Source organism: Balearica regulorum, chromosome 2 (genome assembly GCF_011004875.1).
Source record: "Balearica regulorum gibbericeps isolate bBalReg1 chromosome 2, bBalReg1.pri, whole genome shotgun sequence".
Taxonomy (NCBI): domain Eukaryota; kingdom Metazoa; phylum Chordata; class Aves; order Gruiformes; family Gruidae; genus Balearica; species Balearica regulorum.
The window spans coordinates 113,322,743-113,333,861 of record NC_046185.1 but is presented as its reverse complement, the minus strand read 5'-3'; the positions used below and the strand labels follow the sequence as shown (position 1 = coordinate 113,333,861).

Here is an 11,119-nt window from a genome sequence, read left to right as displayed (position 1 = left end):
GCGCGTACCCCCCCCCCCCCCCCCGCGAACCCGGCGCTTGCGCACTCTCATCTCGCCGGCCTGCGGAAGGGGCTGCGGGCCGGTGTTGGAGGCACCGTGGTTTGTGTGCTGTTGCCGTAAGGGCTGCCAGCCGCCCTCCCTCTCCTTAGCACTGGCCTCTTCCCGCAGAATCCTGCGGGAGGTTTGAAATTAACTACTGTATGCTACACGGGTTCCCGATGTGGCTGTAACCGCCCGGCATTGAAGGGGAGGAGGCAATAGTGCGGGGCGGGGAAGAGGAGGGCGGCCTGGAGCGGTGCGGCTCGTCTTTGCCTGAAGCTCCGGTTCCTGCGGCCCCCTCACGGGGAAGGGGCGAGAGGGGGGCTAGGGAAGGGTGAAGTGAGTAAGCAGCTGCCTTGCCACGGCCCCTGGGCGGACCGTGCCCGGTGGGCACCCTCGCTCGCCCTGGGGCTGCTTCTGCCTCTGTTCCTTGGACTCTGGGCGTGGGGAGTGAGGGAAGGAAGGAGCCTGAGGCGATTCCGGGACCCACGAGCCCCTCGGACCCGTGGAAGGTGGGGAGGGGAAAGTGAAACAACCCCCTCCGTCCCTATTAAGGCGTTCCGGTGCTGCAGCAGGCTGGCCCGCAGGTAAGGCTCCTTGGGGCCCGGGCAAGAAGAGAGTGAGGGCCGGGGGGGTGGGGGGAAGGGTGTCATATACATAGAAACCCGGACGGGGCGGGGAAGCAGGGTGGGAACCCGGTTCTTCGGGTTTAGAGAAGCGGGGAGGGCACGGCGGCTCAGCCGGGACTCCCTTGTCAGGTAGGTGAACAGAAAGGGAAACCATAACGGCGGCAGCGTGGGGTGGTGGTGTGCGGCCACTGTCTTTGTGACCGCTGTCAGGCCTGATGCGGGCGGGCAAGGGGAAGCCGGGACCGCCGAGCCTTTCCGGCGGGCTCGATCCCTCGGCCCCGGTCGGCAGGCCGGCGGGAAGGTGCCATTCACTTCGCGATACCGATTGGAAACGGCGGGATGAGGGGGAGGAAGATGCCCTGAAATCACAGCTGTGTCTATTTTGGTGCCTTTCTCTCTCTCACTTCTTCGAAGCACGTTTCCACAGCTTCGGTGTTCCCCAGAGCAGTAGGGCGTGCCTCCTTGGTAGAGAGTTATGGTAGGGTTCAGTAAGGCTTTCTGATGCTTAGTCAGGCTTTTACTTATTTCAGAGCACGTTTATTTATTTATTCTTAGTACGCCCTGCTGCTATAATTGCAAAGAGACTGTTGATGATGATAGGAGAGATGGGCACATTTGTGAGTTTGGAAGGAGCCTGAAAACGGCTCTGGGCTGTGATCTGGAATGTGTGTTCCAAGTGATTTCCAGTTTGAATCCTAGCATGATACTTTGAAGGGTAGTATTATGTATTTCACTGATAATAAAAAATGTTTTATAGATGAAGCGGTGCTACGTTGAATTTGTATGATCTACTCAGTGACTCCCTCATTGCAGAGAGACTTACAGACATTTTTGGCTTGAAATGAGGAAGGTCTAGGATAAGTTTTACCCCTTTAAAGTAACAGTGTTAGCACCAAACATCTTTGGAGATGTGTGCAGTTTTTTTGTTACAAATTTCCTGTAGGATTAAATCAGTGCTTGTCTGGTGAATCCTTTAAACATTCATTGTGTCTTGACTGTAAAGTGATGTAATAAAATGCATTGGGGCCTAGAAACAGTTATCTTCTTAGTATACATCTGCTTCCTTGGTTAATGTAATTGCTTAGTGATGATGTAAGAACAGATGAAAGGTGCTCTAGCAGTACAAAATAGTTTGACGTAAATGACGTGCTTTTTCCATTGTTTTGTGTTGTGTGGGTTTGGAGATGTTTACTTTGGAGTGTGAGGTCAGTCTTACCTGAATTCCTGACTGTAGCTGACAACTTGTGAATATGAGAGATTTGTGTGAAATGTGTCAGGTGTAAGCTTGTTGCCCTAAACATCAGTACTCTGTGTGAACTGACTCCAAAGGAGCTTATTTTTTCTTTTTTTTAATGGCTCATTGTCTCAGAAAATGGCATAGTACTTTAACACATGGAAACTTTTAGAAAGTGCTCTTTAAATTGGACTCCAAGTAGGGAGGATCTGTAGAACATGTTAAGGTCTAGATTTTCATATAGCGCACAAGATGTCATGTGCATATACCCAAAAAACCTATATAGGTATCGCATATAAGTGAATACCTCTGATATATCATGCCAGCAAAGGATTAGAAACCAGTAACAGATTTGATACTATATTGTTTGTGTTTGTAAGATCCTGATGTGAAGGTGTGTGGTGATAGTTATGAGTTGAGTCATTACAGTCTAGTAGTGTTATAAAAATGATTAGGCATGCTTTCTGAGACAGTAATCCAAATTTGTTATCTTGAGTATTTGGAAACTAGGTAACATGTAAGTGTATGTAATGAACAGTTTGTGTTTATGCATTACATATCCTTGAAAATAATTATGTAAATAGTGCTGTCTGCTTGTGAAGATGATAAAGTTTGTGGGTTTTGGCTTTTTTTGTATTAGGCATGTAGAGTTAGAGCTGCTCCAAGGGAAGAGGTGGAGGGGCACCTCCCAAAGGGCCAGGTGGGAACAAGTGTTTCTCATCCCACCAGCCTGCTACCACAGCAGAGGGCTAATCAGCAGGAGTGATGCCAGCTGATAGAGGAAACAGCAGTTGGAGAAAGCTCTAAGGGGTACCTGGGAGAATTTGTCCTGCTTGCTTCAGTAGTTTTTCTGTGTTGTACTGTAACTGTAGCACTAGTAGAAAAGAGTGTAGGAGTGTATTAAGTTGGTAATGGAAAAATAGCTTAAATAGTTGCAGCTTGTTACTGATTGTGGGCTGTTGCCATGGGGTGCTCTGTTTGTTTCATTAAAAAAAATGGAGCCTCAGTATAGTAGCTGTGGTTTGTTTTGGTTGGTTGGGATTTTTTTAATGAGTAATGAATCACTCTTTTGCAAAATGACAGAAAGGACACTCATTTTGAAAAAGTTGACAGTGTAAAAATGATGGTTGATCCATTTTAGAATAAACTCTTATGGAAGATTCTTGTGACTTTGTTTTTTATTATGCATTCCTGTCACTTTTCATGGTGCTCATTATAGTACTGTCATTTCCTCATATTTTAAAATCATGGTTGATTTCATAGTTTGTTCCTAGATTGTCAGCATTTATGGTAGCACCGATTCTAGAAAAGTCCAAGTGTATTACACCACTTCTCTGAAACCTGCGTATGCTTTACATTGTGCCCTGAGAGATTCTCTGGTGAGCGACCATTATAAAAGCTTTGCAGATGCTTCTTGTCATTGCTGATAATATCCTGTATGTAATGTTTGTGGAGTAATGGCATGTCCAAGTGCAACTGTTAGCAACTGACTGGCAGAGAACTCATATTTCATAAAATAAGTGCTACTGCTTGAAGTTGCATCGCTGTGTGATGTTGTCTTGCAATTTTGGTAATTTGCAAAGACTACAGGGCTGTAGAATACATTGGTACAGTTACTGTCTTGCATTGCTGTAAGTTTACCAGCATCAACCAGGCACACTTTATGGCTCCATCAGACAACGCTTTTGCAGACTGCATAATATTTTTTGATTGTCTTAACTGGTGACTTTCTGTTCATCTATAGCTTCATAACACCAACAAACTGAGGGATTTCAGCCCCCTCTAAGGAACTGTCATTCAGTTGCTAAATGCCATGAACCATAAAAAGTTGCGTTTCTCAGAATTTAAAATGTCAAATAAACTGCAAATGTGCTGCATTAAAGGGGTAGATTGTGCAGTTGAGAGCTTGTACCGGATTAATTGTCAACTATCCAAAGCGTAACTTTTTCCTGAAGAAGCTTACATGAGTTTGTCCGCTCAGAACAGAAACTTTGTGCCAACAGTTTCCGAAGTGTGCCGTGATTAGAGCTGAACTTTTTTTTGAAATGGAAACTCTATTCATGAACTGGAATAACTTTGCCTCCATCATAGTGGTAAGCACTGTAATCTTTTGGCAGACAGTAATTATATGCTTTTCTCAGTCTTTTCTTTTTCCCTTTAATGTTAGGCTCTTTTACTCATCTCTTTTTTGCAATAGCTCTAGTTTCAGTTAATCTTTTTCTGAACAAGGTTATTCTGAATGAAAATTCTAATGAGTCCTTAAAATTATTGCATTAAAACCCTGTCTTTCCCTGTCTCACTCCTCATAAACTTTGTTGCGTCATGGTCACCTTGTGGTCATGCAGCGCCTCTTCTTTCTCAGGTGTTTTTTGGCCCATGGACAGACATGCTAATTCCAAAGAGTGTACCCTTGTATGGGGGCATTCTTCTGGGGAAGACTCTTACGTTAGTCTTGCATGATTTTAACTTGAGTAAAGTCATGTATTTTTATTCTAGGTACATTTATTTCTGTGTCGTCTCTAGAGTTTACTTTGACAAAGTACTGGAGCTTAAGCAAATAAGATTGATTTCCAGTGTGATTCTTTCTGCTCCTTCTCAAATACGAATGCTACTTCTACTATTTTACAGTAGTAATACCTCTGGCTTGTTCGTAGCTTTGTGTTGCTGGGGCTGCAATTTCATGAGACAGTTATTTAAAATGGCTGGATTGGGTTTTCCAGTGTGCTGAGCACATTAAATTTTAGAACTTTTGCTTTAATTGCTTGTATGGTAGCTTCCATACCTTCGCTCAGCAGTATTCGTTGGTTGAAGTAAAGAGCAAGTGTTCAGTTAACTCATGAAGTATATTTAGATTCTTTAATTTCAACTCCATCATCATTGCATAGCACTTCTGCTTCTTAGATCATTCTTTTTAGTTAGGTATTTGAAAAAGCTTTTGCTCTTTTTAGTCTATTTCACAAGTATATTTTTTTACTATATTTAACATTTGTGGAACTGTCAAAAATCAAAATGAGTTACTACTATTTGTGCTTTATCAGCAACCTATGATTGGCTCTCTGGTGAGGAATAGGTTTTTTCCTCCTGCTTCTTACATTCATCTTCTTCATTTATTAACGTGTTTCTAACATTATTTGTTCAAAAACCTTCACTCAGATTCTTTTAGGTTTTTAGACTGTTTGATTTCAAGAAATTCCAGCCTTACTCTGTTAATGTTCCCCTCTCCCACTGGCTTCATTGCCTTTTTGTTCTTATCAAAGAATTTAGCCGCTAATTTAAATTGAATCAACTTATAACTGAAATTGATCACACAAACTATTACTACATATTCTATAAGATCTTTGTGTTTTTTTTGAGAAAATGCTTCATACTGTGCCTTCTTTAAGAGGCAGTTAAAATTCTGTAACAAACCCAGGCATTGATGTACTCTAATATTGTGAAATTACATTCAGATGATATTTTATAACGAAAAATTTCCCAGTAGTGTTTATCTGTCTTATCATATGTCAAAGATATCAATTTCCAGCATCAGGGGCAGTTCGCACCACTGCAGTATCCCGTAGAGCCTCCTTTATGGTCCACTTGATTCAGATGTTTAAAGCTCTATAGCAGGTAAAAACACTAACTTTGCAAGTAACCAACTGAAACTGAATCCTTCTCAGGATTAAAACTGTTTACTACTTTAAAGATATAAAATGCTGTGTTTGTTGCTTTGGGCTTGAAATGCAGGGGCTGCTGGCTTATGTTCCGATATTAATTAGGAAACTGAAGGTGGTTTTAACAGCCAGTGTTCTAGAGCAGGGCTGCTCTTTTCTGTTGTTGGATCAAATAAACAGAGTTTGTTTCTACAAAGGTAAATTTTAATTATCTTGTGGCCTTACTTGAAAGAGAAAAGGAGAGTTTCAGTCTGTTTATTTATAGCCTGTTCACACTGTAGTATCTGAATGCCTTGCATGTATGTGATGCCAAATACACTGGCATAGACCCAGGCGTCAGAACAGGTGGTGCCATTGAAGGTGACGAGTGATGGGGCCTTAAATTGTAGTGTAGCTTCTCTTTTATGTAAGACAGGTCACACTTTTTTTTTTTAGGAAGTTAAAAGAAACAAAGAGAACCTTCAGTCAGAAGTAATAATAAGAAAAGTAGACAGCAAAGACTTGGAAGAGATAGAATTTATATATGCCTGAAGTGAAGACAAATGAGAGGGAACTTGAGGGATTTCCTCACAGGTCTTCTGGTTTGTTTGGGGACTTCAGACACTTCATTTTTTTTTTTTTTTGAATGAAATACAACAGGATGTCACTTCATCAGTCATGTAATAGGACATGTAACCCAGCCTACTTTATTAAGAAATAAACATATAATAGATGTGACTCAGGAATTCTGAACTGTCAATGTAGCAGATTATAATGTACTTTACTTTTATTATCTTTTATAGTTTAGGCAGGCCAGTGTAACAAACTGTTCTTTGTGTGGTTGTGTTTTGGTTTGGGGTTCTCTTTAGTTATTTTCTGTGAAAATTCTAATATTACGGCATATATTAAATTCTTTACAACAAGCAGCAAAATAAGTTTTCCCACCTAAGAAGTATTTCTGCATGCATGTGAAATATTTGGCACCTTATGATATTACTTTGCAGAAAAATATACATTTAGTATATTTAGCCTATTAGCAATAGGACTAGATCTATTTAGTATTGAACTGTACGATAAGACATGAAATAGTCTGACATGCATCAGCTCAATTAGAAGTTACATGGAATGGAAGAAATTGTGACAAGACCCTTGAAGGAATATTAAAACATCTTATGAAAGAAAGCTTATATTGAAGTCTAGTTTCAAAACTGGCAGCAACAGAATCATATAATCTTTTATTTTGGAAGGGATGTCTGGAAGTCACCCTTTGCCTGAAGTGTGGTCAATTAGAGCAGGTTTTTCAGAGCCTTGTCTAGTCCAGTTTTGAATATCTTCAGGGCTGGAGATTTTACAACCTCTCTAGGCCAATGTTTAGCTACCCTCTGTTCTTCAACTCCAGGGTTCCCTAATTAGCACATGATTCCTGTTGGAGATGTAGATGCTCTAGATCTGTGTGTACTTGTGCTGTTCTCTGCAATGTCTTAATGCACATACTGGTGAGAGCGCAACTCACAAGCTCACATTCATGTGCCTAAGGTGTGGGTTCTCCTCCTTTACTGCACCGTGTACTGACCACCTGCTAGCTGCAGAGCAGGACCTTGCATCCTCCAGGAGGGATGCTGTGCTGTCTGACCTGGACAGAGATTGTTATGCAGTTGTCAGGGTGACTTCTGGCAGTGTCAAACCAGGTTTTGACTGATGCTGTTTCTTCTCCAAGGTCTCTCCTACTGGTACAGACTTTCATATTTTTTTTTATGCTTGTTTGCAAGAGGGCTCCTTTATTTCTAATGTTTCTTTCTAAATCCCCAGTTACTGTTCAGTCTAACTGATGATCCTCTTCAACATGAACAGTTTTGGGTAACTATCCTGTCAGACAATTTTGCATATTTGATTCACATGTACAAAAATTCCTATCTTTACATTTGTTATTATCCAGATCCTTTTGCCAAGGGTGGGCCTTGCAAGCACCCCCCAACTACATCCCCTGCATCACTAAGGAATGGCCCTACAGTTTTCTTAGTCTTCATTTTGTTCCCAGTGTTCTTAGAGTAGCCTTTCTCTTTGTCCTTATCAGCCTTTGCTAGTTTTGATTTCAGCTGAGCTTTGGCTTTCCGAAGTCATCCTCGTATGCGAAGGTAACATCTCTGTATACCTTCTTGGTAATCTGTCCTTGCTTCCTGCTTTGGGTTTGGGCTCAGTCAGGAGTTATGTGCTCATCCTAGGTGAGAAGCGTGGCAGATGGCCGGCAGGGATGCGACACTCGCCTTTTTCCACAGTGGCTTTGGCACAATTATGCTACAGTGAGACTGACATAAAGTATTTTTTGCTCATTTAAAGCATCAGTGTCTAATTTTAAGTTTGTTACTCTATGTATATACATTAATACTTATTGTTAGTCTGAATATAACTATACTAAAAATAGCTATATAACCTATTACATTCCATTCCCCAAATCAGTCTGCCAGCAAAGAGAGTCTCACTGAATTAACAAAACAAAGTTGTTTGCCTATTAGAAAGAAGTGGTATGTTGTTTAAAGGATGCCCACAAATGCAGTTCAAGTCTGTGCCCTTATTCTGCAGTTTTTACTTATGTGGTAAATATTTAGTTAAGAAATACAACTCTAAACATACACATGAAAACAATTTCATTTCATGCTTAGTGACCTTTTTTTTTGTAGATAGGTTTGAGTTGTGTTGCTTACATGAACTGATTTATTGTAATAACATAATCTCTTGATTTATTTTTTTTCCCCTAATATATAACCTTGTGAAAACCTTCTGTAGTAGGGGAGTATTATTTTACGTGTTGATGCAACTTCTACTTTGGGCCCTATCTTGGTTTTAAGGAGGAAAAAAAAAATGAAGCCAGCCAATAAGAATTAATGAAGAGAGATGCAGATTTTTGGAGACATTTCTTCCGAGTGTGGGCAGCTTTACTGTCCTACCTCCAAGACGCATCCCAACCTCTGATAAGAATGAGGCTGGAATCTTGTATTTCTTCCTGAAAGTGGGCTGCTATCTAACAGCAGAATTAAAGCCAAAAAAAACAAACAAAAAATTCATCTTGTGGGTCAGTAACAAATAAATTGAACCATGAGCCACAGGCAGATGGTAAAAACACTTCTTGGCAGGTGAGTCCTGTCTGTTGGTCCAAATGCCTATATTTTATCCAAACACTCTGCACTGCAAAATGAATGAGCAGCCTGTAGAAGAATGGATGGAATCCAGGGGGGTACTTATGTCCACCCTTCTACATCAGGAGTGTGTTCATTACTGGATGATAGAACTGCATCTTCTCTGACCCCTTCAAATACTGTGAGTTTATTTCTCTACTACTTATCTGCAAACTCTCCTTTGTGGATTTTACACAATGGACTTGTGCACCTGCAGTACTGAGTATGTTTAGTTCTGGTCTTAGAATGGCAACTGGAAATGAAATCTAGTTTCAAGTCTTTGATGTCTTTTCTCTCATTAGAGGAGGGAAATATTCTATTTGCTAAGCACATAATGAATAGTAAAATACCTGCAGAATTTGAAACAATAAAAGACTGCCTGCCTGCATGGAAAAGAGAGGACTAGTGGCATAAAGTTGCAGGGAGGTGGGGGAGAAAAAGTGTAGAAGCTAAAACACAAATAAAGATAGCTGTGATGCTACTTGATGTCTTTGAGTGCCAGAGAGTACCCCAGGATGTTTTGGCTTTGTGGCTGCTGTATAAAAATAACAAAGTAAAAAAAACAAACAAACAAAAAAAAGGTACTTGCACAAACCCCCCACCCCTGTTCTCATGTTCTTTTTTCCAGTTTGATTAAATTGCAAGGAATTCTTGAACGTTTGCTGATTATCATAGAATGATTTGGGTTGGAAGGGACCTCAAAGATCATCTAGTTCCAACCCCCTTGCTGCGGGCAGGGACACCTTCCACTAAACCATGTTGCCCAAAGCCTCATCCAACCTGATCTTAAACACTTCCAGGGAGGGGGCATCCACAACCTCTCTGGGCAACCTCTTCCAGTGCCTCACCACTCTCACAGTAAAGAATTTCTTTCTAACATCTAATTTAAATTGACCCTTCTTCAGCTTAATAAACCCATGACCCCTTGTCCTGTCACTACACTCCCTGATAAACAGTCCCTCACCATCTTTCCTGTAGGCCCCTTCTGGTACTGGTAAGCTGCAGTTAGATCTCCCTGGAGCCTTCTCTTCTCCAGGCTGAACAATCCCACCTCTCTCAGCCTGTCCTCTTAGGAGAGGTGCTCCAGCCCTCTGATCAGCTTCGTGGCCCTCCTCTGGACTCGCTCCAACAGCTCCATGTCTCTCCTGTACTGGGGCCCCCAGAGCTGGACGCAGTACTCCAGGTGGGGTCTCACAAGAGCAGAATAGAGGGGCAGGATCACCTCCCTCGACCTGCTGGTCACGCCTCTTTTGATGCAGCCCAGGACACAGTTGGCTTTCTGGGCTGCAAGCGCACACTGCCGGCTCATGTTGAGCTTCTCATCAATCAGTACCCCCAAGTCCTTCTCCTCAGGGCTGCTTTCAATCCATTCCTCACCCAGTGTGATTAGACCCAGTGTGAAAGATAGTTCTTGCACCAGCTCAGTTTCAAAAGGATAGCAAATAGTAGTTCCCTACTAGACCTTCCCTACTTGCATGAAGAAAGTTTCATTCTAAATAAGGTGTTTTCCCAACCTGCTGTGGGGCACTCTCCTCATTTACATCAAATAGCCAGACTACCACCAAATTCTGATCTGACATTTGGAAGCACCTGGATGTTTGGAAGTAGGGTTTCTTTAGGATATTTGAAAAAAAGAATTTTAGATTTTTTGAGTAAAGTTTTGCTGTCTGTGGCTGTATGTGCTACGCTTTGGTGATTTTTGTATTTTTGCAATTGATAACAAAGGTGTCTGGAAGAAAACTAAGAGGGTATCTTAAGTATTATTCTGGATGTATGACGCTAGCATGTTTCTTCATTTACCAAATTAGGAGTCTTGTTAGGCAAAAGTATGTTTGTTGAGAAATGTTGTTATTTCTACTGTAGTAGAAGACTGCAGTTCTCATTCTGTTGCAGCTGAATGAGAACAGCTGCATTAAAATGTAGATAAGCCCCATCTACCTGCTTGGTTGCTTTGAAAAGTTTGTCTGTTGAATATATCTTAAATTTTTAAGGGAGAGATCTAATGATCTTGTAAGTTTAATTTCTGAGCTCATTGTTGCATGTGGGTTTTCTTCCAAGTCCATACAATTAAATGGATACTTATTTTCAGGAGCTGTGAAAAGTGACAGGATACGTAAGTATCATTGAGCTAGAAGCAGTTCACAGTTGTGCATAATCTTGAAGCTGTAGGTAAACTGATGGGTCCTGTTCAGTAGAAATTTTCACTGTGTGTGCACCTTGTAGGGTGCAGTGGTGTTCTATAAAGTTGCCACAAGATTCTGTGATAGTTTTCCCAGAAATACAACTGTTGGAGAAACTTGTGCCAGTGGCATGTAGGTTTCTTGAGTACTATTTAGCTAAAGAACTGGAAAATTTATTACATTTTGGGGTGTAGATTGTTTGTTTGTTTTCAATTCCAGATCTGAAAACTGA

At 41.3% G+C, this 11,119-nt stretch overlaps 1 protein-coding gene across 21 annotated transcripts in view; it reads left to right on the top strand.

The window, feature by feature from the left end:
• Positions 1–11,119, top strand: part of LRRFIP2 (LRR binding FLII interacting protein 2) — a 58,691-nt gene that overhangs the window by 621 nt on the left and 46,951 nt on the right. For 17 of the 21 annotated variants that reach the window (XM_075745441.1, XM_075745438.1, XM_075745439.1 and 14 more), the window contains exon 1: positions 69–626. The exons of 2 other annotated variants lie outside the window; for them this stretch is intronic. The gene's annotated coding sequence lies outside the window, so the exon portion shown is untranslated. Of the gene's footprint in view, positions 1–68; positions 627–726; positions 798–11,119 lie in introns of those variants that run through there. 2 more of the 21 variants (XM_075745422.1, XM_075745440.1) reach the window with 2 other exon arrangements.